At 44.7% G+C, this 20,660-nt stretch overlaps 1 protein-coding gene across 8 annotated transcripts in view; it reads right to left on the bottom strand.

The window, feature by feature from the left end:
- Pkig (cAMP-dependent protein kinase inhibitor gamma) overlaps window positions 1-6,480 on the bottom strand; it is an 82,914-nt gene extending 76,434 nt beyond the window's left edge. For 2 of the 8 annotated variants that reach the window (XM_042276757.2, XM_042276760.2), the window contains exon 1: window positions 6,341-6,480. The gene's annotated coding sequence lies outside the window, so the exon portion shown is untranslated. Of the gene's footprint in view, window positions 1-5,992; window positions 6,309-6,340 lie in introns of those variants that run through there. The other 6 variants (XM_076571196.1, XM_076571197.1, XM_042276756.2 and 3 more) reach the window with 6 other exon arrangements.
- Window positions 6,481-20,660: the final 14,180 nt, after the last annotated feature.

The raw sequence follows: 20,660 nt of genomic DNA on the forward strand, positions 1-20,660 counted from the left end.
TTTTTTTTTAAAGATTTATGGTAGTGGGCCACAACTTTAATCCCAGCACTTAGCAGGCAGAGGCAGGCAGATCTCTGGGAGTTCAAGGCCATCCTGGTCTACACAGTGACTAGGACAGCTGTTACACCAGAAACTCTGTCTCAAAAAACCAAAAAAAAAAAAAAAAAAGAAAGAAAAAGAAAAAGGAAGAAAGAAAAAGAAAGGTTATGGATTTGTTTTTGTTTTTATTTTTTTTTGTAGACAGGGTCTCACTGTGTAGCTCTGGCTGTCCTGGAATTCACTATGTAGACCAGGCTAGTCTCAAACTCACAAGATCCTCCTGTTTCTGCCTCCCAAGTACTAGGATTAAAGGTGTGTGTCACTACTGCCCAGCTATATACGTGAAATTAAAAATAATAAATAAATCTTGAGTTTTGCAAAACTGATTAAACAATGCAAACATATTTAACATTATTAAAACCTATATTCTAAAATGGTTATGAGAAAATGATAGATTTTATGTGTCCTTTACCACAAATAAACCTTAAAAACATTTTAAAAATATAATTTATTTATTTTTATTTTATGTGCATTGTTATTTTGCCTATATGTATGTCTGTTTGAGAGTGTCAGATCTTGGAGTTACAGACAGTTGCTAACTGCCATGTGGTGCTGAGAATTGAACCCGGGTCCTGTGGAAGAGTAGCCAGTGCTCTTAACCACTGAGCCATCTCTCCAGCCCCTTAAAAACTTTTTTTTTCTTCTGGAGCTGAGGACCAAACCCAGGGCCTTGTACTTACTAGGCAAGCACTCTACCACTGAGCTAAATCCCCAACCCCTAAAAACATTCTTTTTAAAGAACTAATATTTAAGCTGGTGATGCACACCTTTGATCCCAGCATTCAAGAGACAGAGGCACGGCCAGCATAGTGGCGCATGCCTTTAATCCCAGCACTCAGAGACAGAGGCAGGCAGATCTCTGAATTTGAGGCCAGCCTGGTCTACAGAGTGAGTTCCAGAATAGCCAGGGCTACACAGTGAGACCCTCTCTTGAAAAAAACAAACAAAAAAAAATGAGGCAGAGGCAGGCAGAACTAACAGAAGCCAGCCTGGTCTATATAGCAAGTCCCAGGCCAGTCAGATGGCATAGTGAGACCCCATCTCAAACACAAAACAAATAAACAAACAAGAACTAATATTTCCAGAAACTTTTCCTACATATGTATTTTTCTCAAAAAAGTATTTTTTCAAGCCAGGTGGTGGCGGCGGCGGCGGCGGCGGCGGCGGCGGCGGCGGCGGCGGCGGCGGCGGCGGCGGCGCACGCACTGGGGAGGCAGAGTCAGGCGGATCTCTGTGAGTTCGAGGCCAGCCTGGTCTACAGAGCGAGATCCAGGAAAGGCACCAAAACTACAGAGAAACTCTGTCTCAAAAAAAAACAAACATGGGGGCTGGAGAGATGGCTCAGTGGTTAGGAGAACTGGCCGTTCTTCCAAAGGACCTGAGTTCAATTCCCAGCACCCACATAGCAGCTCACAATTGTCTGTAACTCCAAGATCTGACACCCTCACACAGATATACATGCAGGCAAAACACCAGTACACATGAAATAAAAATAAATAATTAAAAAAAAAAAAACAATTTTTTTCCTCAAAAAAATTAGAAGCTACTGTGTTAGACTCTGCCGCTTACACCTAATCACACGGTGCAGATATCTTTCAAGTGTACATAACTGCCACCTAGTTCTGTTTTTATGACTGAATTGCCCATCACATGTCTGTTTCCAGCTTTTTGACATCATAAATCACCACAGCAACATCTCTGCAGACTTCCTGATGATGTCTTACTACTGGTACCGGCTTCCACTTGCCCCCTTTGCGGTACCAATGCCCTTAATTTTCCCTGGGAAAGCCACCTCCTTGTCCTACCGTCCATTCTCGTTTGGTCCTCCCACCTCTCAATCAACTTTAGCCTATGTGATTAGGCACAGCGTGCCTACGTATATTGCTTAGCATGTGTCTTTTATGTGGCTATTGCCATTTCTCCTACAATTACATTTCTGATTATTACTGCTATTATAAGGCTATTGCCTTTGGGAGGTGAAGGTGCGGCTCAGTGGCAGAGTAGGTGGTTAACATACTTGAGGAACTGGGTTCAATTCCTGGCATCAAAAGAAGAAAAGGAGAAAGAGAAGGGGGTGTGGCCTGCTCTCTCTCTTGTAGCTGTTTGCTCAGTTAATCTTAGTATATTTAAGTATTTTTAAGTTATCTCTTGAGTTTTCTCTGCACATAATATGGAAGGTATAGAACTACACCATCTAGGTAGTGACCAAGAGTAAAAGCTCTGGGCTAGGAAGATGCTCAGTAAGAGCACTTGCTGAACAAGCATGAGGACCTGAGTTTGAATCCCCAGCACCCACATAAAAAGATGGGGTGGGCTGAGAAATGCTCTAGGTTAAAACCAGTTGCTACTATTACCTATTACCGAGGACCCAGGCTTGATTCCCAGCACCCATGTGGTGGCTCCAGTTCCCAGGGCTCCTGCATGAACGTGGTGCACATACAAACACTCAGGTACATATATACACATATAAAGTGCAGGTAAGACTGTGTATGCCTGTAACCCCAGCACTACGGTAGATATAGAAAGGGAATCCCCGAGGCTGGCTGACTGCCAGCCTGACTCTAGGTTCAGTGAAAGATTAAGAGTGATAAATCAGAACACCACATCTACACACACACACACACACACACACACACACACACACACACACACACAGGCATGCGAGCACGCACTCACACACACAGATTAAAAGCCCAGCAAACTGAAACACAGGACCCAAATATAATGAGATTTCAGGTAAGCATTTAACCATAGTTTTCATCCATAAACTGGAGATCATAAAAGGGCCTGTCTCACAAGGTGTTTATAGCCAGGCATGGTGGCACACTCTTTTAATCCCAGCACTGGGGAGGCAGAGTCAGGCAGATCTCTGTGAATTCAAGGCCAGCCTGGTCTCCAAAGTGAGTTCCAGGATAGGCTCCAAAGCTACACAGAGAAACCCTGTCAAAAAAAAAAAAAAAGATTGTTTACTGAAGGGTTGTAGGACTGTAGACAGCTTGCCTAGAACACTCAGGGCCCTCAACCGCAGCAACCCACCCCACCAAAAGAACAGGTTATACTGAGAGTAGCACTTAATATCTTGAGAGAAGTGCTTAGTATGATCCTGGCTCGAAAAGGCCCGCAATCTGCCAACAACGAGAGCCGGCTTGGGGTCCACACTGACACCTGTTGGCTGAGCTTGCTGCCTGCCTTCCACCTGTGCAGTCTGCTGGCAACAACCCGCTCCCTGAGCCCAGGCACTCCTACCTTCCAGAGAAAGTTGTGCTATCGGTTTCCCCTTCTGCTCCCATGTCTTCTCAGCCTTCCCCTCCCACCAGCTCTATGCCAACTGCATTGAAGCTCTCCCATGCTTTATTGAAGAAGAAAAAAAACCTTCCCTTACTCCTCGATCGCTCCCCAGCCTCCCCTCCCTCCACAGCCAGTCTTCTCGGAGCTGCCTACACTGTCTTCTCACATCCCACTCTCACCTCATCCTACTGATCCATCACACCAAACCTTTGGAGGCTGGGACATTATAGATTCCGCCCCCACCACTCACCACATCTGCTCAGTCAGGTCCCCAGTGACCCCCGGAACTTATTTCCTCAGTCGGCACATTCTAACCCTAACTTCTCCTACTTGCTACTCGGCGGCATCTAGCAAAGCTGACCTCCGCCTTGGGCCTTCATTACCACACTCTCTTGGTTTCCTCTTCCAGAGCCATTTCTTCTTGGTGTCACCTAAGTGAACAGTTCTTCCAAGAGTGTGCAAAGCAGCAACCCTCAGATCTGGGCCCTTTTAAAATCTCCTTCCTGATCCTCCTGAGTGCTAGAATTACAGGTGGGGGCCACCACAACTGCTCAGTATTGATATTCCACTTCCAGTTGTATCGAACAGCTTTCACTACCATAAATAAACTAATAATTCCAGGTGTGGTGGCATGCCTTGAATCCTAATACTCTGGAGGCAGAGGCAGATGAATCTCTGTGGGGTTTAGGCCAGCTTGGCCTATAAAGCAAGTTCCAGGCCAAATAGGGTTAATTACACAGTAAGACCTTGTCTCAAAATAAACAAACTAATGAACCTGTGTGTGAATATGTATATGTTAAAACAAGGTTTCACTCTGCCCAGCCTAGCCTTGAACTTGTATGTAGCCAGTTAAACTCTTGGTCCTCCTGCCTCCACCTCCCAAGTGCTGGGAAGACAGGCAGGTGCCACCATGCAGGGCTCTGTAACATTGCTTTTGAATGTGTTTGGAATACTGTCCCTTTACCATTCTTACCAGATAGAGATAACTCACACTACTCCCTCCCCAAACCTCCAAACTAGACTGTATTCACCTGCCCAGAGGACTCCATTAATGCCTCCCATCACTCAGGCACTTGTCAGAGGCCTCACTTCCTACCTAAGCTCTCATCGCCACGATGAGGATCAGCTTTCTCCTCTTAGTACTGCACAGTGCCTGGCACCTCGTACTTGCTGTGGCTTGCATGTATCTCCCAAGGGTTCATGTGTTGAAATTTCACCTCCACTGTGAGGTGGCAGGTGAGGAGAGTGGAAACTGTCTGATTACAGTGTCTAGAGGTGGGACCTTTGGGGGGAATCAACATTATTAGATAAGGTCATTAGGTTCTTGTGACTCAGTACTAGGACTCTGTGCCAGAAGGTCAAGGAGGCAGCTCAGAGACAGAACACCTGCTTCATATAGGCAAGGTCTGTCTCTTCAACCTCCAGTACCACAAAAAGGGGACTCCTCAAACTCCCCATCTTGTAATACGCAACACTCTGAGCCACCTCAGGACTTTGCTATAAAAAGGCCATGGTCAGAAAAGCTACCCAGTCTTGGGTATTTAATTTCAATAATGAAAAAAGTCTATGACAATATTCTGTATCTGGTTTTTGAATCACCATAAATAAATGGCTGCAAAGGGAAAAATAAGAGTGATGAGACTGCCGGGCGCACGCCCTTAATCCCAGCACTCGGGAGGCAGAGGCAGGCGGATCTCTGAGTTTGAGGACAGCCTGGTCTACAGAGCGAGATCCAGGACAGTCAGAACTATACAGTGAGACCCTGCCTCAAAAAAATCATACAAAAATAAAAGTGATGAGACCAAAGAGGGTGAGGGATCAAGCACACTCACCTACTGATTAGAATCCTCTGCCAGCTCACACCTGTATCCTAGAACTCAGGAGGTGGAGACACAGGATTAGGAGTTCAAGGCTAGCCTCAGCTACAGAGCAGCATCAAGGCCAGCCTGGAGGCCCTAAGACCCTGTATAAAACAAGCAATCTCCTTAAGGCCCCAAAAATAAAATCCTAACTTCCTTTACCACCACCACCACCCCCAAAAAAAAGTCTGTCAGGAAGAGCAGAGTCTTCTCTCTCAAACATCAAGTCGAGACTATTTCTACCTTTCCGATTCTCTTCCGGCCTGAAATTCTTGAGATTCTCTACAAGTCAGGCTGTCTCCTCAGGGATGTCTCCTGGCCAACACACCGGCAAGCTTCATCTCTCCTTTCGGGAGGAACCTTCTTGTGTGATCCCCTAGGACCACCACTCTGCCCTCTGAATGAAGGTCTACAACTGCCCTCTCTGCTTTCAGTTTCCTGTACGCGCAAAACCACAGCTCAAATTACACCAAATTCCTGTTCATAGGTCTGTTTCCTACGGACAGGAGTGGAGTTCCCTAAGGACAAGATGTCTCGTTCACTTTTTTTTTAACGGCTGGCGATCAGCCCGGGCCCTGGTTCTCAATAAATCCTCAATGATGTTCCTCGCAGCAAGAGCATCAAGGAAAGCTCCCACGTATCGAGGATTTTTCATATCAAGACACCTGTGATCATCTTATAAGACAGGTGTTACCATTATAACCCCATTGTGCAGGTGAGAAAACTGACACAGGAATAAGTCCAACCTCGACGGTCCCCCGAAGAGCGGCACACGCATACGTTCTCTTCAGTTCCTAGTTACTCGACGACCAACCCTCATAGAAAAGGAGCTTTTTAAAAAAGAAAATGTTATTTAAAAAGAAAACTTTCCAATGAGCCTCAAGGGATGCGTCAGAAAAAAAGCCGAACGCGCACCCACCCGAATGCGGCGAACCCGGCCGGGGTCGGAGGGCGTCGCAGGCGCCCGCTCCCGGGCCCAGGGGACAAAGTCCAGCCCTCCGTCCTTGCCCGGCGCCCTCGCGGCCCGTCCCCCGCCGGTCGCCTGGCGGACCGCTCCTCTCCGAGCCGCGCCCGCCCGCTCTGCCGCCGCTTACCTGCCGCCTCGTCGCCCTCGCGGAGCCCGGGCCGCCGGCGCGAGCGCCTCCCCGGGGCCGCCTGGCGCCCGCTGCCCGCCGCCGAGCCGTTGCCTAGGCGACGCGGCTGCCGAACTCCCGCGTCGCTCGCGCTACGGCGGCCGGGAAGGGACGCAGCGGTGGGCGGGAAGAGGACGGGAGGAGGAGGCGCTCGGCAACAGCGAGGCGTGGGTGGAGGAAGGAAAGCTGTCCCGAGGCTGGGAGCCTTAGCTCCCCAGAGAGGGAAGATGGACGTGGGGAACAGCGGGGCTCTAAGGGAGGGATTGTACCTCGGATGCTGCCTATGTCTCGGTTCATCTTTCGTATGTAGAGGGGCCCCATGGCCCAAGGTTGATAGGTTGGTAAAAAATGGATTTTTTTTTTTTTTTTTTTTTGGAGTTTGTCTTTGGTTAGTTGGTTTGGGGTTTCTATTTTTTTCTTCCTTTCCTTTCTTACTTTGCTCTCTTTTTTCTTTTTTGAGACAAGAGTTCATGTATCCCAGACTAACCTTCAACTCTGTATGTACCTGAAAATGATCTTGAACTCTGCCTCTACCTCCCAACTTTTTTGGTGGTGGAAGAAGTGGAACCTAGGGCCTTCTTGCTTGCTTGGCAAGTGCTCTACCACCGAGCTACAAGCCCAGCCCCTTGACTGGAAATAAAGAGTAGAAGATTGATGTGGAGTGACAATTCTCTGTTATAATCTCTGGAAGGAAGAGGTGTGGCAAGTAGTGAATAAAATTGGTTTTGGGGAATGAGAATTTGATCAGAATTAATTTCAGCATGGGAAATAAAAAGCTCGTAATCAGCAATTGCACTTCCTGGAAAAGTCCTGCGGATAAATAGGACCCTACACAAAAGATGCTCCTCAATCTACTGGTTAAAAAACAAAGACTTAGACTCAATCTGAACTCAGAGTAAACAAATATATTCTTACTTCCAGCAGAAGAACAATAAACAGCCTTAGAGCCAAATCAGGAGCCTGTAGTGACAGAGGGAGCTAAAGGAAGGGTTAGAGAGGTGGACCCCAGAGGGGGGCATCACAGTTATCTCGTGCTCTGTGGAATCGACAGCTGGGTGATAAAATTGCTTCACTCCATTCAGTTGTTTCTCATCCCCATTATACACAACAGTAATGCCATTTTTCTTCTTATCTCACATGGCCAACACCTGCAGGCACTAGGTTCTCACAGTCATTTCAGGACAAAGATCAACAGATATTAGGGGGTGCCTGGTACTGGGTTAAGTTCCTTAGCCACCACAGGGGAGTCGTGTATAAATTGTCACACAAACAAGACCACCCAAGGAAACCGGAAAGAAGAGTCATTAATGACTGGGATAGAGTGATTTCTTCTTGGCAAGCAATAACACAGTGCCATCAGGTTAGAACTGGCTGCCACAAACTCCATTGTTTTTTTGGTTTGGTTTGGTTTTTGTTTTTAAAAGGAAGAGTTGAGACTAAATGTACATCGCTAGGATATTGAACAAACAAATAAATGGCGGTACATCCATAAAAAGAATTAAGAGTCAAACTAGGTATGGTGGCTCACACCTGTATCCCAACACTTCGGAGGCTAGAGCAGGAGGATCACTGAGAGAGTAGGACAAGCTTAGGCTGCAGAGAGAGTTCCATTACTGCCTGGGCTAGTGTGAAATCCTGCCTCAAAAGTCCAAACCCCACCTAAAATAACAGGATCCGAAGTAGCTACAGCCTGTCGACACAGTTTACATGTCTTTAAGCTATGGATGTAATAAGATCTCCTGGTCTCTCCACTAGTCCTGTTCTTCCTTCTACCTTTTTTTGGGTGGGTCAATGGGGGAACAGGGTCTTTATATAGCCTTCAATGTTCTGGAACTCTATATGTAGACCATGCTGTCCTGAAACTGACAGATCTGCCTGCCTCTGCCTCCAGAGTTAGGCCTATGCCGCCACACCAGTCTCATTCCCAGCCTTCCTTTTATTTTTGCCATGCTGATCAAACCCAGGACTTAGCACATGCTAGGCAAACACTCTATGGCTGATTTGGCCTCAGCACTTGGCTTTGTGCTTTTTGAGCCAAGCAGGCTTCTGTCTCAAGGCCTTTACTTCCACTGCTCTGTATCCAGACCCTCGCCTCCAGATATCCCTAGGGTTTGTTTCCTCACTTTGTACCTCCGCCTCTATGTCCCATGACCAAAAAGACCTTTCTGATTAAATTCATAGATTCCTCACAAACTATTATATTCTTCTCGCTTCTTCACTGTCTCATACAGCATCTGATGGTTCTACTATACATTTGTTTATTACTTGTTTCTTTTCACTAGAGCATACACTCCTTTAAGGACAAGCACATTATTCCTTAGTGTTTGCTGTCTTATCGCTGGGAACAGTGCCTGGCACATGGTGAAAGCTTAGAAAATACTTACCAGATGAGCAAGTTGAATGTACAACACCATGTGTTTGGAATGCTACCCCGTGTAAAGAGGAGTGATAGATCATAGATTGTGTATACAGGCCTACACATGTATAAATACATACTCATGCTGTGGAATGTCTTTCTGCATGCTGTGAATGTGTTGCTCTGATTGGTTGATAAATAAAGCTGCATTGGCCTATGGAAAGGCAGCTTAGAGGCAGGCGGGAAATCCAAGCAGATATACAGAAAGAAGAAAGCAGAGTTGGGAGACATGCCAGCCCAATGCCCAAGGAACAACATGCCAGCAGACTGGTAATGCCATAACTATGTGGCAAAACATAGATTAATAGAAATGGGTTAATTTGAAATGAAAGCGCTAGCTAGGCTAGCTAGAGAGAAACCTAAGCCATTGGCCTACAGTTTGTAATTAATATAAGCCTTTGAGTGATTATTTTATAAGCAGCTATGGGACCTTGGGACAAGGCGGGATACAGGAAAACTTCCAGCTACGTATGTATAGCGTCAACAGAGGCAAAGGCCAAAGACACAGTTGAAGGCTGTCTTCTGCAGCAGCCCAAAGACTTCTTCTCAGAAACTTCTATTTAGGTGAAACCAGAAGTTTTGATTTCACAGAAAAGAATTTCAGGAGCCAATAAGAATTACAGTCATATCGGTAGTGAACTTCTGCCCTCGGGGGTTCTCCCATTGTGCTGTAAGCCTGTATTTAAGACCTCTTCCCTCCTTCAATAAACAGCATTCAGCATTTAAAAAAAAAAAAAAAGAATTACAGTCATGCAGGGTGGTGGTAGCGCACATCTTTAATCCCAGCACTTGGGAGGCAGAGGCAGGCGGATTGTGAGTTCCAGGCCAGCTTGGGCTACAGAGCGAGTTCCAGGACAGGCTCCAAAGCTACACAGAGAAACCCTGTCTCGAAAAACCAAAGGAAAAACAAAAGAATTACAGTCACAATTTCTAGTCTATTTGTATTTGGCAAAATTAAAGAAAATATTCTATCTATCCTATATTTGTGAGTCTAAAGTGTTATTTAATTTATCTTTTATCATAACCAAGGAAAATTATAACTATCAAGACTTCAACTACATCAAAGACCCCAGAAGGATATAATATTACCTAAGTAAACAGAAAGAGCATTGTAAGCAACCTCCAAAAATTTAGAATGATAAAGACAGCTGGTGCCGGTCGGTGGTGGCACACGCCTTTAATCCCAGCACTCGGGAGGCAGAGGCAGGCGGATCTCTGTGAGTTTGAGGCCAGCCTGGACTACCAAGTGAGTCCCAGGAAAGGCGCAAAGCTACACAGAGAAACCCTGTCTCGAAAAACCAAAAAAAAAAAAAAAAAAAAAAAAAAAAAAAAAAAAAAAAGACAGCTGGCTACCTGGACAGTTATCCAAAGTTCTTCTGCAGTGTTGGGGTATCCATTCTTTAGCCTACAGGCCTAGAGTCTTTCAGTCACTTCTCTGAGTTATGGCTATCGCTCTGTATAAATAAAACACTAATTGGCCAGTAGCCAGGCAGAAAGTATAGGCGGGACTAGCAGAGAGGAGAGAGGAAAAGGAGAGCAAGGCAGAGGGAGGAGACTCCAGCTGCCCTTCAGGGAACATCATGTAGAGACAACAGGTAAATCCACGGAACACGTGGCAACATATAGATTAACAGAAATGGACTTAGTATAAGAGTAAGAGCTAGAAAATGGTAGGCCTGAGCTAATGGCCAAGCAGTTTAAGTAATATAAGCGTCTGAGTGATTATTTTATACGTGGGTTGTGGGATTGCGGGGACTTGGTGGGACCTGGAGAGAAGCTCTCCAGCAACATCTCTGTGTCCTGTAGACTGTCTAGCAGTTTCTTCTGCAAAGCAGGAACCTAAAACCATCTCTTCTTGCAAAGTTCAGTGGTCACCTTCCTATGGGTCCTGCATGTCCAGTCAATATAACATTTTGTCAATCAGTCCAGGCAAGAACAGTTTCTTGCCCAAATGGCTATTTTTGCCAAGAAGAAGATAAACTCCATATGGAGTGTCTTCGATGCCCATCTTCTCTCTAAAATAAATCAGTGCTGCAAGGAGCAGACGTGTCTCATTGTCCAGAAAAGTCTAAGTTTTTAAAACATTTTAAATGCCATATTCTGTAGGTCTTTGAAGTGTTTGAAAATTACCTACCTAATTGAATTTTATCTATGTATACGTAGAAAACTTAACATGACTATAAGTTTGACTTCATAAAAAACTAATTATTAATCTGTATTTCTTAATTATCCACTATAACTTCAAATGAGGTGCACAAACATAATACCTTAAACAAGAATAGAAATATATATATAGTATAACAAAATCAACTGTAAATTTATATCAATAAACTAAAATCCATAGCAATGTAAAACATTTCAAACAAGTTGTTGTTCTTTAAAAGTAGGTCCATTAATCTACCCTTTCATCCTATCATATCTATACTATCCCTTTTTCTTCTTTAGAAAGAGCTTGTATTTATAATCAACCCTCTTTAAATAAAAATAAACATTTATAAACAATATTTTGGGAATTTGGGCATAGCTTCTCATATTACTTCCTGCTGGATAAGAGCACTGGCAATCTTATGGGGATCCTGAGAAAATTAAGGATTATGATCAAGTCCTGACTGGAGTAGTCTGTGAGACTGCATTCTCTGAGCCAGTTGCCTTGAAGTTGATTTTGGATGTTGGATGATCTGGGCCATGGTGTCATTGGAGACCTTTCAGGGGGTCTTGTCTGGTCAAACCTGATGTATCTTAATCTGGGACAAATCCATAGCCTCTGGCTTCCTGTGAAAACAAAAGTAGAGCCTCCTTTCCAAAGCAACATATCCTTAGATCCAAATTTTGAAGTCAAGATACTATATATATATAGTAATTTAGCATATATATGCTTAATTTAGCAGCCTTTACAATTAAATGTCTTTTGGTAGTTAAAAATATCAAAGACAACATAATCCAGATTCTCTGTGTAATATCCATCTTTACGTGACTTATTTTTTATACTACCATTACTGTCTCTTTTTTTTTTTTTAAGATTTATTCATTTATTATACATAGTGTTCTATATGCATGTGTCCTTGCAGGCCAGAAGAGGGCACCAGATCTCATTACAGGTGGTTGTAAGCCACCATGTAGTTGCTGGGAATTGAACTCAGGACCTCTTGAAGAGCAGTCAGTGCTATTGACCACTGAGCCATCTCTCCAGCCCCCATTAATGTCTCTTTAAAGACTTTATTTTTAAAAACTATTTCTTTATATAACTGTCTATATTTCTTTTCCTCTCTCTTCCAAGCCTCTGTACATTTTCACACACCCCGTAAACCATTTAGAGGTTTATTTAATCTGAATCTGACTTATTGTGAATCTCTTGCCTTAAACTGCAGCATTACTAAGACTGAAATGGTAGCTTTGGCTGCTGGCTCTGCCCACCTCAGCTTCCCAACTCGGCAGAACTACATTTACCACCAGCTCTGGGAACCAGGCTCACTGTGGACTCTGGGAAGCAGTGGATCTAAGCTTCCATCCAGCAGCATGTAGCCCAGAAACCTCTTTTTTTTTTTCCTATGCCAGCAAAAGCTAAATCTGTCACAATGCAGTGCACTGTGGGGCTTGGAGATGCCATTGTGTACCTCGGTGGAAATCCACCATGCTGCACTCAAGCCCACATGTCGCTGTGAACCCACCATACTGTAGCTCATGGCTTGCCTGAGAGACACAACTAGGAAGCTGTTTTTAGCTCCATTTTAGATTTTTTTTTTTCTTTAAAGCTTTCTCAGGTTTTAGGTGGAAACTCTTGCCCCACATTTTGGTGCCATTTGTAGTCGGAAGTTTTTCTGTGTCCCACCTGGCCTGAGGTCGGGACAAATCTCTCACCCAGAGTCCTACAGCCTTTTGTAAAATAATCACACAGAGGCTTAATATTACTTATATCTTTTTTGTTTTGTTTTGTTTTTCGAGGCAGGGTTTCTCTGTGTAGTTTTGCACATTTCCTGGAACTCGCTTTGTAAACCAGCCTGGCCTCAAACTCACAGAGATCTGCCTGCCTCTGCCTCCTGAGTGCTGGGATTAAGGGCGTGTGCCACCACCGCCGGGGTTAGTTCTTAAATCTTAAATTAACCCATTAAGAAGAGGTTTTTGTTGTTATCATTATTGTTGTTATTGTTGTTGCATGGGTTTTTGTTTGTTTTGGTGTTTGTTTGTTTGGTTGGTTTTTTTTGAGACAGGGTTTCTCTGTGTAGCCCTGGCTGTCCTGGATCTCCCTCTATAGGCCAGGCTGGCCTTGAATTCCAGAGTGCTAGGACTAAAGGTGGATGGGGGTTAATAGAAAGAGAGGCACCCCAGGAAAGGATAAGTGTGGGTGTGGGCTCCCGAGCAAGAGTCATCACACGAGTGACTGAACTATAACTATACAAACAATTTTAGTCGTTTGTGAAGTTACATCTTCCAAGGGCTGCTAAGGAATCATTTTTTTTTCTTGTTGTTTTGATAAGTGAGATAGGGTGGCTCCAAAGACTTGCAATCTGATTAGGTAAAGCCATGGGTCACAAGGGTTGCACAAAGTGGTTAGGACACACCTTTTACTCTAAATAAGATTTTTGTGAGAGTCCTAGAAAATTGCAGGTTATAGCTGGGAAAGAAAAAAGGCTATATTCAAAGGTTATATACCTTAGAACATAAGTATAATTCATTGCTATTTTAAAATTAATATTTGAAGCATCTCTATATAAAAGGAATAGTGTCCCTAGATAGGCAGCATTCACAATAATAGTTAATTGTGCTGGAGGATTTTGTTTTTGTTTTTGTTTTAAGACAGGATCTCACTGCATAGCCCTGGCTGTCCCTTTAATTACTCTGTCTTTCTATCTCACAAGGAAGAGATTTAGGAAATGGAGTGGTAAAATGGGGAAAGGGATACACACACACGGAGTTTGCTTGTTTGTGACAAACGTCACCCTCCCCGGTGTGATTACAAGCATGCACCGCTTTGTCTGGCTTTATGTAGTCTTTAACCAAGTGTACCTTGGTTAACCACTGTCCCTTCAAACAACATTCCGAAGGAAAAATGACCTAGGTCTGGTGATGGATATGCACATTTGGGAGAAGCTGCTTTGGGTGGTAATGAGCCCCACATTGTAGAGGAGATTGAGGTGGGAAATTAGATGGTCTCAAAGATCTGCTCTGTCTCCTTATGCCAACTAGAGGAGACATGCATGAGTGTTTAGGGCCAGAAACTAGCTGGACACTCGCCGCTGCCCCCACTCCGCCCCCTGCCGAGTAATAATCCATAACAGGAAGACTACAGGGTCCAGCTTAAACTTAAGACTTTGAGGGGTATCTAGAAAGGTTTAGCAATTCTTAGCAAATTGTCTTGGATAGGTGTGAATATAAAAATCCAGAAGAGCCAGGTAGTGATGGTGCATGCCTTTTTATCCCAGCACTCGGGAGGCGGAGCCAGGCAGATCTCTGTGAGTTCGAGGCCAGTCTGGTCTACAGAGCGAGATCTAGGACAGGCACCAAAACTGCTCAGAGAAACCCTGTCTCGGAAAAAAAAGAAAAAATCCAGAAGAGGCTGTACATGTCCCACACCTTTAATCCTAGTACTTGGCAGGCAGAGGCCAGCATATCTCTGAGTACGAGGCCAGGCTGGTGTAAACAGAGTTGTAGGACAACCAGGGTTACATAAAGAGACACTGTCTTTAAAAAAAAAAAGGCCAGAAGAAAATTATGATAAGCAACCTTTTAAGAGAACATTTCAGGCCTGGGGTATAGCTCAGGTAAACTACTTGCCTCTGGTGCCCAAGACTATAGGTTCCAGCCATAGCATCACCCATTTTAAAAAATGTACTTGAGGCCTGGCATGGTTGTGCACGCCTTTAGTCCCAGCACTCAGGAGGCAGAGGCAGGCAGATCTCTGAGTTGGAGGGCAGCCTGGTCTACAAAGCAAGTTCCAGTACAGCCAGGGCTACAAAGGGGAACCCTGTGCCAAAAAACAAACAAAAAAGAAAAAGAAAAAGAAAAAAAGAAAGAAAAGCTGCCTGGAACTGTTGAACTCCAGGGTGGGGTGATGTGTTCCCTTTAGAAGTGTTGTGGCTTTTGAATGCACTGGGAAAGACTAAAGACTTAGACTCAATTTGAATTCAGATTAAATGAATTTATTCTTCCTTCCAGCAGAAGACAGACAACAGCCTTAGAGCCAAATCAGGAGCCTGTAGTGTCAGAGGGGGCTAAAGGAAGGGTTAGAGAGGTGGACCCCAAAGGTGGGCATCACAGTTATCTCCTGCTCTGTGGAATCCACAGCTGGAGGAGAAAAAGGCTCCACTCCCTCAGTTGTTTGTTAGAGATAGAGAGACCATCTCATCCCAGACCCAGAGCCATAGCAGATTTACAAAAGCCAGAGCACAGTAGTAATTACTTCACAAGGGTAAAGGTAACGCCATTTTTCTTCTTATCTCACAGGGCCAACACTTGCAGGCACTAGGATCTCACAGGCATTTCAGGACAAAGATCAACAGCTATTAGGGGGTGCCTGGTACTGGGTTAAGTCCCTTAGCCACCACAGGGGAGTCCTGTATAAATTGTCAGTTGTATAAACTGGTAAACCAGACCACCCAGGGAAACCGGAAAGAAGGGTCATTAATGACTGGGATAGAGTGGTTTCTTCCTGGGCATGCAGTAACAGTGCCATCAGGTTAGGGCTGGCTGTTACATCCCACAGAAATGCTAATCTTTGAACCTGGTCATGGTTCAACCCATAAAACAACACATTTTATTGAGAGTTATAGCTGAATAGTTGTTACAAGTGACCTAAGAATGCTCATGTGGAGAAAGCCTTGGAATAATAAGGATTTAGAGACTACTAAAAGCACTGATCCACTTGGTCTGAGGATGCTCAATACCACATGCAAAACCATGATAAAAGCTTAGGATAGGATAGGCATCGGTGGCCTAATCCCAGCACTTGGGAGGCAGAGCCAGGCGGATCTCGGTCTGTTCAAGGCCAGACTGGTCTACAGAGTGAGATCTAAGATAGGCACCAAAAACTACACATAGAAACTGTTTCTGGAAAAACAAAATAAAACAAAACAAAAAGAAGAAGGAGGAGGAGGAGGAGAAGAAGGAGAAGAAGGGAAGGAAGGAAGGAAGGAAGGAAGGAAGGAAGGAAGGAAGGAAGGAAGGAAGGAAGGAAGGAAGGAAAAGAAAAATTACTAGTCTTGAGCTGGGCAGGGTGGCCCAAGCCTGTAATCCCAGCACTGGGAAGGCAGACTTGGAGGATTCCAGTAAATTCAAAGCACATCTAGTCTACATGGTAAATTCCAGGCAAGTGAGGACTAAAACCTGTCTCAAAAAGTAAAAAAGGAACAGGGGGTGGCGGTGCATGCCCTGTGAGTTTGAGGCTAGTGTGGTCCACAAAGAGAGTTCCAGGACGGTTAGGGCTGTTACACAGAGAAACCCTTGTTGTACCCGTTTTGTTTATTTGTGCCAAGGGGCAGGATTTCAAGGGGTGGGTCAGAGTATTAACAGTCTGGTCCCTTATAATCAATTTAGGCTCCCCCTCCTCTGTCTGTGATGACAGATATATCATGTAAGTAAAAGATAGAGATAGGAAAAGGATGGGGGAAAATATCAAAATTGCCCTGCCATAAAATATGACGTGCCTTGTGGGATGGAAGCTACAGATTAGATGGAAGGGAGGCAGCTGCAGGTGTAGGGCTTTGCTGAGACCCGTTTTCCTCCTGTTGTTGTTGATTTTTGTTGTCATTTTGTGTTTTAGTGATAGGGTCTCATCCCATGATGATTTAGAATTTACTATGTAGCCCAGGCTGATCTTGAACCTGAGGATTTCCCTGCCTCAGCCCCCTAAAGGCCACACCTAGCTACATGAATACTTTGTTTATTTGTTTTTGAGACAGGGTTTCTCTGTATACCCCTGGCTGTCCTGGAACTCACTCTGTAGCCCAGGCTGGCCTCGAATTCACAGAGATCTGCCTGCCTCTGCCTCCCAAGTGCTGGGATTAAAGGCATGCACCATCACCGCCTGGCTAATCTAGTTTTTTTTTTAAAATATATATAATTTTGGTTGGTTAAATTACCCATTTCTCTTATCTGCTAACTTCACTTTGTTGTGTTAAACCACTGGCTCTTAACCTTAATGTGGTGACCCCTTACCATAAAATTATTTCATTGCTATGTCATAACTGTTATTTTGCTAGTTTTTTAAAACAATTTTACATGACTTTATTTTAATAAAACCACATATTTACAATTCAAAAAGTCCTAGTTTGATACATTTTACTAAATAAAATTAAAAGTTATCTGTACAAGCAATTAAAACATGATATGTAGCAAGTGTTATCAGGAGTTTCCTATTGGCAAACTGTTTAAAAAGTCACAAACTGAGCAGTTATATTTTGCTACTGTTATGAATCGTAGTGTAAATATCTGATATGTGGCACCCAAAGGGGTTGCAGCTCACATGTTGCAAACCACTGGTCTAGTATTTTTAATTATTATGATCTTAGGCATATCACTCCTGCTACTCAAATACAGAGAAAAAATATATATAAATCAAGCCCCGGTCATAACAGCTAGACTTTGGTGCTATTTGGTGGTCTAGGAGTTTCTCCCAGCTTTGCCAGCCATCCTCTCTCCTGAAAATACTTTCCTGCCTGCTACTCAGCTTCATCTCCATCAGATCCTAAAAATGAGTCTTCCAAACAATGAGGGGAAATTAATATTTGGCTCCTGTCTGCACAAAATGTGATGCTTGTTCCTCTGGGGCATCTGTGAATGAAAGCTCCTGGAGAGGATGACATCTTACACTGAACCTTTTGAACAGCTAATTAAGTGATTAGAACTTCAGTGATTGTGGAGGCTGGAATGTTGCAAGTCCAGAGCCTAATTACAGTTTTCCTTGGGCTATCCTTATCTCCTTTAATAGTCATTCATTCCTTGCTCACCTGTGTGTCTGACCTTACATCCTGTGATTCACTTACCAGGCCTTTGGCTTCTTTGCTCCCACCAAAGGGCAGGCCAAGGCTCTCATCAGATAGCATCAGATCTAAAGCAGAGATTTTCCTCTTTGCTGTAACCTGTTGTCCACAGTTAGATTTGTTGCTGTGATAAATGCCACGACCAAAAGCAACTTGAGACTGAAAGGGTTTGTTTCAGTTTACAGGTTACAATTTAGGAAAGGAGCTCGAGGCAGGAACCTGGAGGCAGGAAATAGGATCAGAGATCATGGAGAAAGGCTACTTACAAGCTTGCGCTCTCTGGCTTGTGTTCAGCCAACTTTCTTATACAGTCCAGACCCATTTGCTTAGGGATGGTACCACCACAGTGAGTTGGGTCTGTAGGGTCCAAGGAAACACTGAAGGAAGACCCCAGCCTCAAATAGCATATAAGAACAAAGAGCATTTATTATACCAGCACGCATGTGGATTCCATCACCTGTACAAAATGGCCATGACCCCCGAGAGGGACCTGCAGACTCCTCTTAGCACAGCTAAGGGGAGTTTCAGGGTCAGCTGCATAATTGGATAAGCAAGCAGCAGTTACATTAGTATATTTCTAATTGATTGCGTCTTATCACTTTTGAACACATCTGCACAAGCTTGGACCTGACTCAGAGGGGGCTGCTGGGTTTGTCCTTGAGATACTGTGAGGCTGACTTAGACCTTGTGTTTGTTCTCTCTCTTGACCCTGAATGTAAGGGCCTTGTAGATAAGTGGGAAAGACACCTGTTTGTCCTTCTCAGAGAACTGGAACCTAAATTCAGTTGTGAAAGGGGGAGAGTTTAACCCTTCCAGGCCCTCCTCCATCAATTAGCAATAAAGATTAATTAGTCAGTCTGACCACGGAATTCCCCAATGTTTCCTCCAGTGTATTTGAGAGTGCCTTGGTTTACGTCTTCATTATTTTATGTGTATGGGTGTTTTGCCTGCCTGCATGTATGTCTGTTCACCAAGTGTGTGTTCCTGGTGCCCACAGAGGTCAGAACAGGGTGTCAGAGACCCAGGGACCTGGAGTCACAGAAGGTTGTAGGCTGCCATGTGGGTGCTGGGAATTGGACTTGGGTCTTCTGGAAGAGCAGTTTGTGCTTGCTCTTAACTGCTGATCCATCTCTCCTGACCTCCTGACCCCTTTCTCTTATCTTTTTTTTTAGGTAAAGTCTCAGGTAGCTCAGGCTAGTCTTAAACTCCCTATATAGCCGAGGATACCCTGGTATGATTTATTTTTTATTTATTTTACATGCAGGGTCTCTGCATGTAGCTCTGGCTATTCTAGAGCTTCTTATGTAGACCAGGCTGACCTTGCAGTCACTTCTCTTGCCTCTGTCTCTCCAGTGCTGGGATAAAGGTGTGCAACGCCATGCCCAGCCTGATCTTGAACTTCTAATCTTCCTGCCTCTCCAGCCACCAGGCTCGGTTTATGTGGGGGTGGGCTTCAAACTCAGGGCCTTGTAAAATGAATTAATTTTTTTCTTAAATAATAAAATAAAATAAAACAAACAAACTCAGGACCAACCACTCTACCAACTGAGCTACAATGCCCAGCCCTTGAATACACTTTTACTGAAAAACTATCCTACAGCACACAGTCCATTGAATGAAATGAGGACAGGAACACTCCAAGGTATGGCCGAGGAGAAGGTTTTTATTGTAGGTATGAGGGAGAGAACAGCCAGAGGCATCTGGAAGAGTCTAGAACAGTGAGAGAGAGTGCTAGACTGAACATGGCTATCAGATTGAACCAGCCGTGAGAGGAGAGGGAGGGAGAGAAGGAAACAAGGGAGGGGGGATGGGACGGATGACAGAGAGACAGAAGCAACAAGTGGACCTAGAGGGAGCTGAGAACAAAGAGGGCAAAGAGGACCAAGAGAGCACGTGGCAAAAGTGGCAGGAACTTATAGAAATGAGAAGCTGGGGGAAGGGAAGGGAAGCATGTAGGCTGGAGAGGTTTGGAGTAGGGGGTGAGGTGAGAAGAGCTGAGAGGACCCCCAGGTGAGCCTGGAGGCGTGCTTGCTTTGGGTATGCTAGTAGACACCACAGGTAGCCGTTTGTTCTGAGTTTCTTTTGGACCCAACACTCATCACATACTACAGGGAGCTTTTATGTTGTCAGTCTCCTCTTAACTGGGTCCCAAATTCTGAGTTGTTGACGTAAAATAATGGTCCTTCTTTAACGGAAATTAAGAGCTTATTTTGAGCCCAATATGACCATGGCTCTAGAACATGGATTCATGTAACCCTGAATGGTGTGGCGAGTTCCACCGTGGAAGAGGGTATGTGAATCAACCTTTCTCCTCTCTCAGCGGCCTGGCCTAGAACGCATTATACAGCTTAGGCTAGGTATTTTATCATCCTGTCTCATTCTTCCCAGTGCTGGGGTTACTGACATGCACCACAGCTTCTGGCTGCACGAACAGCTCTCTCCTCCTTCAGATACAGGGCCCCACTGTAGCCCAGGCTTGCCTGGAGCTCTTTATGTAGCCTAGGGTAGCCTTGTAGCCTTGAATCCTGATCCTCTCTGGTGCTGGGATTACAGGTCTTAACTGGTTATTACATGACCCAACATAGCCTCTTTGCCTCCGACCTGACACACATTTCATCTCCATAATCACAACGTACTGCCCAGCCACACTTAAACAGTCTGCAGGATATTTTAATACGGATGCAGCTTCTCAGAGAACTTCAGTTCGCAGGGGATATGCTGTGTCTCTTCTGCACCTCTGCGTCCCCTCGGATCACCAGCGCCCTAAGAGAACCCAGAGCCGTACGCCCTGAACCCTTCCCGGCCCCTACAACGCCAGCACCCGTAGCCCCGCCTTCCCCTCGAGGACCCGGTCCCGCCTTCTTCCTCCTCAGCCAATGAGTCAGGGGGC

Source organism: Peromyscus maniculatus, chromosome 4, assembly GCF_049852395.1.
Source record: "Peromyscus maniculatus bairdii isolate BWxNUB_F1_BW_parent chromosome 4, HU_Pman_BW_mat_3.1, whole genome shotgun sequence".
Lineage (NCBI taxonomy): Eukaryota > Metazoa > Chordata > Mammalia > Rodentia > Cricetidae > Peromyscus > Peromyscus maniculatus.